Below are 6097 nucleotides of genomic sequence, written 5' to 3' on the forward strand. Positions count from 1 at the left end.
TTGTCATTTTGGTTCAAAACTCGGCACACAGTTCCATCTAAGCCAGATATACAAGTGATTAGAGTTGTGGTGATTAGATGAACGGTCTTGTCACCCGAGGTCCTAAAAGTGGTTCCCCCTTGGCTTATAAAAGGCTCTCGGAGGCTCCTTGTGTGTAGTGACTTCTTCTTCCGCTTGTGTAGAGCTTGTTGACCACTAGACGCCTCTACGACGCAGAGAAGAGATGTCACCCCGTTACCAGAGTCTGAGAGGGGCGCATTATTGGGATGTGAGAAGCCGGAGGGTCGTATTGATGAATTACCAACATCGGGTCGTTCTGATCAGACTATTAGGAGGATCCTCTGATTGTCTGCCCCCTGCTGGTGTCATAGGGGCGACCGACTGTCGTTTGCGATGGTCCCAGACCATCGCATACAACAGTCGGTCACCCCTAGTAGTGGTACGAGGGACAATGACAGCTCAGCAATATGTTCAGAACATCGGTATTATTGTACCTTGTCACCACCGGAAGTTAGGGGTGGTGACAAGGTGGCACCTGTCAAATCAATTAGTAATGCCCCCAGCTTCTGCGGGCACTGCTACGGCATGAAGACAGTGCCGAGGCAGGGAGTGCCAGAACACACAGAGGTGCCCGAGGATCCTGCCGAGGCTGCGAGCGCTGGCCTTTTCTATACTGCAAGTCGTGTCCTGAGACCGGAGGACGAGCGTTGCAACAGTGCGAGCAGCGGGCAAGCCAGAAGCATTGGCTCACCCACACGGACAGCGGACCCCATCTGTGAGTCACCGGGCCTATTGCAGCCAGGGACGGAGCTCTCAGCCGCAACAGCGGTTGCAAACAAATGCCCGGACGGAGCAGTGAGGGAGCCCAGGTACAGCTGCAGCCTCTGTACTGCTTTTTGCCTGTCGTGGAGGGTTAGGGGTTAGTTTTACTATTAGGCTGGGTTCTCACAGGGTGGATTCTCGGCAGAAATCTCGCGTTTTGGCCATAGCGAAAAACCGCGAGATTTCCGCCGGGGGAACCGCTGCTGCAAAACCCGCGGCGGCTTTGAAGCGGCCCGGCCGCTCACTATTCCGCTGTGGCCGGTGCTCCCTTAGAGGAGAGCGTGGCCGCAGCGGGGAAAAAAATGGACATGCTGCGGTCGGCAAATCCGCGCCGCAGCGGCGGCTTCTGCTGGCTTAGCCGCAGCGGATTTGCCGTCCCGTATGGACGAGATTTTTGAGAAATCTCGTCCACATGGCTGGCTAATCCCGAGATTAGAGGCCGCGGGCGGATTTGCCGCCACGAAATTCCGCACAGAATTTCCGTGGCTAATCTGCCCAGTGTGAACCCAGCCTTAGGGTTAATTGTATAGCTGTAAAACCTTTTGCTTTTACAGCTAATAATGTATGCTTAACTGGAGAACTAAACCCGAACAGTAAGCCTCCAGGGCAGCTAAAATGCAGTACAGAGGCTGCAGCTATAGGCCCCCTGTCCACGGTCGTTGCGGTATCCCGCGGCGGATCTCTGCTGTGGGATCCGCCGCCCGGGAGCAGGAGCCGGCAGATGGATCTTCGCTGTCAGCCTATCTGACAGATAGGCTGACTGCGGAGAATCACGGCAATTCGCAGCATGCTGCGAATTGCTGGCCGCCAGTGTAGAATCGCAATGATTCTCTGCTCGTGGACAGGGGGACCGGCCCTTTCCATAGCAAAGCTATGGAAAGCTTCAGACGGCGTGATTCGCCGGCGAAATCACGCCCGTGTACAGAGGGACATAGGACCTTCAAGGACCTTACAGAAGTCATCCTATCAGGAGCTAGGGGTGTGACAGGGGCGTTCCTGCATCCAAGCCCTGTCAAACCTCTAGCTTCCTGGTGGTGGCAAGATACAATAATACCCAGGACATCCTGCAGCCACATGTGTTCGTCTCATGGCTTCCAAGAGGCATTTCCCAGCAGGATAATGCTGGGGCCGCACACACAAGGGGGTCACAGGAATGTCCCCACAGCATTGTCACACTTCCGTGGCCTGCTGGTCACCAGATTTATCACCGATAGAACATGTATGGGACTATCTGGCATGACAACTTTTACAGCCTACAAATATTCACGATCTAGAGGCTCAGTTACAGCAAATGTGGAGCAATATGCCAGAGGATACCATACAGAACCTGTATGCCTCCATGCCGTCCGTATCACATCTTGTATCTAAGCTAGAGGCAGTACAACAAGGTACTAGAGCCTCCATGCACGCGGTCACTTTTCCCACATATATGGTCCTTTTGCTCTGATATTGTAATCACTTATATCAATGTTACAATCACAGAGAGAAAGTTTCACTTCATTCGGACAACTTCTAGGGGAGGGATTGGCTCTGAAAACGAGTAATGCTGCACATTAGGTGGTGTATTATATGATATGTATTGCGTTGTTGATAAGGGTCCACATAGGCATAGCATTCAGTCGTGTAATATGCTGCGTATTTATGCAATCAAATTGTTTGGATTTCTTGCGGATTTTGATTTTTTTTTTTGTACATGTAAATATGTAGTAATCACTGTTAATTTAGGCCGGCTGCCCGCCAGGAGACCCCATAATTACCTGCGGATCCGGTGTCCTCGCTCCCGCATGACGCTCCCCCGCCCACCTCCGCCGCGTCATGTGACACGCCCATATGACGCGGCGGCGGTGGGCGGGAAAGCGTTTTCACGCTATCTTCCGCTGTGTTACAGCGGAAAATAGCGTGAACGGACGGCTTCCATCGACTGCAATGGAAGCCGTCTGCCCGTACACCCGCAGCAAATAGAGTATGCCGCGGGTGAGGAAGGGTGAATTCACGGTGCGGAATTCCGCGGTGGAATTCCGCACCGTGAGCACTGAGCTATTAGGTTCAATAGAATCTAATAGCTGCGGGCAACGCGGCGGAAATCCGTTCGTGGGAAGGAGGCCATAGGCCGCCTGCACATGGGCGGAAATCCCGCGGTGGGATAATCCGAGGGATTTCCGCCACTGAAAGCCTGCATAGGAGTGCATTACAATACCCACTTCTATGCAGACGGCCGCGGTTTGGCCGTGCGAAATCTCGCGAGGCAAACAAACCACGGCATGTCCTATTTCTGTGTGGGGCTCTGCGAGCCCCGCACAGAAACGTCACTCACCCGGCCGCCAGCTCCGGTCTGCGCATGCGCCGGCTGCCTGGCAGCCGGCTCATGAAAGAGTCGGGGCCGCCAGGCGCGGGTGAGTACGCACTGCTCCCTGCAGGCGCTGGGGTCGGGTCCCGCGGCGAGAATTCTCGCCGCCGGATCCGATCCGCCCGTCTGCAGGCGGCCTTATGCACAGAAAAAAAACGCAAGAAGGTGCAGGAGATTTCTCCCTCCTTCCTGCATAAATATACAGTGAATATATATGTGTCACGTGTGTTGACTGCATATTTTTCAGACTCCCATAGGCGTGCATGGGAAATTTTGGTCTATTATATGTAATATAGACCAAAATAGAACATGAAAAAATGCATGTTTGAATACCGCAATGCGAGTCTAGGGGGTTTCAGCACGTAAAATATGCTAAGAAAATACACTCATATGAGTGAGTCCTTAGGCTGTACACCATTCTACTATTGATGTACATTAGGCGGTATACTGGTAGATTATATGATGTACATGAAGTAGTATACTGGTATGCTTTATGAGGTACATTACATGGTGCGCCAGTGTATTATATGATGTGCATTAGGTGGTATACTGGAATGTTATATGAAGTACATTGCATGGCGTGCATTTTATGATGTGCATTAGGCCATCAGTATACTACATGATGCATGTTACAGGATGTACATGAGGTAACATAGTATGTTAGGCTAAATGAAGACAATGTCCATCTAGTTCAGACAGTTTTAACCCCACCTCCCTTCTCCTTCCCTTGTTGGTCCAGAGAAAGGCGAAAAAAAACCAAGCAGCCATTTAGCTCATTTGGAGGAAAAAAAATCCTTCCTGACTAGCGTAATGCCTGGATCAACATTTGAGATAACCAACCTGCTGGTCACCTAATGTCTATATCCTGTAATATCAGAGCGCTGTAGAAAGACGTCTATTCCCCTCTTAAACTCCTCTATGGATTTTGCCATCACCACATCCTCAGGCAGAGCGTTCCACAGTCTCACTGCTCTTACAGGAAAGAACCTCCTTCTATGTTGGTGATGAAACCTGCTTTCTTCTAGACGCAGCGGATGCCCTCTTGTTACGTTGCAGTCCTGCGTATAAACAGATCATGGGGGAGATCCTTGTATTGTCCCCTCATGTATTTATACATAGTTATTTGATCGCCCATTAGCCGTCTTTTTTTCAAGGGTAAATAATCCTAATTTGGATAGCCTCTCTGGGTATTTCAGTTCCGTCATTCCATGTATTAATTTAGTTGCCCTTCTTTGAGCCCCCTCCAGTACTGTAACATCTTTCTGGAGCACCGGTGACCAGAACTGTACGCAGTATTCCATGTGGGGCCTGACAAGTGCCTTATATAGTGGGAGGATAATGTTCTCGTCCCTCGCCCCATACCTCTTTTAATGCACCCCAAGACTTTACTAGCTTTTGCAGCAGCTCACTGGCATTGATTGCTCCAGTTAAATCTACAGTCAGCTTGTACCCCCAAGTCTCTTTCCATATCACTTTTCCCCATCAGTACCCCATTTAGTGTATATTGGTGACATCCGTTTCTCCTGCCCATGTGCGTAACCTTACATTTATCAACATTGAACTTCATTTGCCATTTTTCTGCCCAAGCCCCCAGCTTGTCTAGGTCCGTTTGTAGCCGCACAATGTCCTCCGTTGTAGTTATTGTCTTGCATAATTTTGCATCATCTGCAAATATTGATATTTTGCTGTGCAGCCCCTCTATCAGGTCATTGATAAATATTAGGGATGAGCGAGTATACTCGCTAAGGCACTACTCGCTCGAGTAATGTGCTTTAGCCAAGTATCTCCCTACTCGTCCCTAAAGATTCGGGAGCTGCCGCAGCTGACAGGTGAGTTGCGGCGGGGAGCAGGGGAGAGCGGGCGGGAGAGAGGGAGAGAGAGATCTCCCCTCCGTTCCTCCCTGCTCTCCCCCGCAGCTCCCCGCCCCGCGCCGCCCCCCGAATCTTTCGGGACGAGCGGGGAGATACTCGGCTAAGGCACATTACTCGAGCGAGTAGTGCCTTAGCGAGTATACTCGCTCATCCCTAATAAATATATTAAACAGAATGGGGCCTAATAGTGAACCCTGTGGCACTCCGCTAACAACGGTGGCCCAGTCAGAGTACGAACCATTTATTACCACTCTCTGTTTTCTATCTCTGAGCCAGTTCTTTAGCCAGATACACACGTTTTCACCCAATCTGAGCTGCCTCATTTTATATATCAACCTATTATGCGGCACGGTGTCAAATGCTTTAGAGAAATCCGGATATACAAGATCAATATACTCTCCCAGGTCCAGCCTAGAACGTACTTCATTGTAGAAGCTGATCAGATTGGTCTGGCAGGATCGACCCCTCATGAACCCATGCTGGTGAGGAGTTATTCCGTTGTTCTCCTTGAGGTAATCTAGGATGGCATCTGTCATCATATCACATTAGTTTCCTTACAACCCTTGGGTGTATTCCATCTGGGCCTGGTGATTTATCAATTTTAATCCTCTTTAACCGGTTTTGCACTTCCTCCTGAGTTAGGCATGTAATATTTTGCGGGGGTTCGTTTTATTCCCCTGCATCTCGTGTAATATTTCTTTCTTATTCGTTAATACACTTGAAAATAGACTATTTAATAAATTTGCCTTCCTCCCATCGTCTTCTATGATTTCTCCTGCATTATTTGTTAAAGGGCCAGTGCTCTCAGTGCAAATCCTTTTACTGTTTATATAGTTTGAAGAGTAGTATAAGGTTATTTTTGCTCTCTTTGGCGATCACTCCTTCTGCCTCTTCCTTAGCGATTTTGATCTTTTCTTTTCTTCACATTTAGTTTTTTTCTCTGTATGATTTTAGCACTTCTTCGCTGCCTTCTTGTTTTAGTAGTTTAAACGCTTTCTTTTTTCCAATTATTGCTCCCCTTACCATCTTGTCGAGCCACATTGGTTTCCTTTTACTT

Source organism: Eleutherodactylus coqui, chromosome 3 (genome assembly GCF_035609145.1).
Source record: "Eleutherodactylus coqui strain aEleCoq1 chromosome 3, aEleCoq1.hap1, whole genome shotgun sequence".
Classification (NCBI taxonomy): domain Eukaryota; kingdom Metazoa; phylum Chordata; class Amphibia; order Anura; family Eleutherodactylidae; genus Eleutherodactylus; species Eleutherodactylus coqui.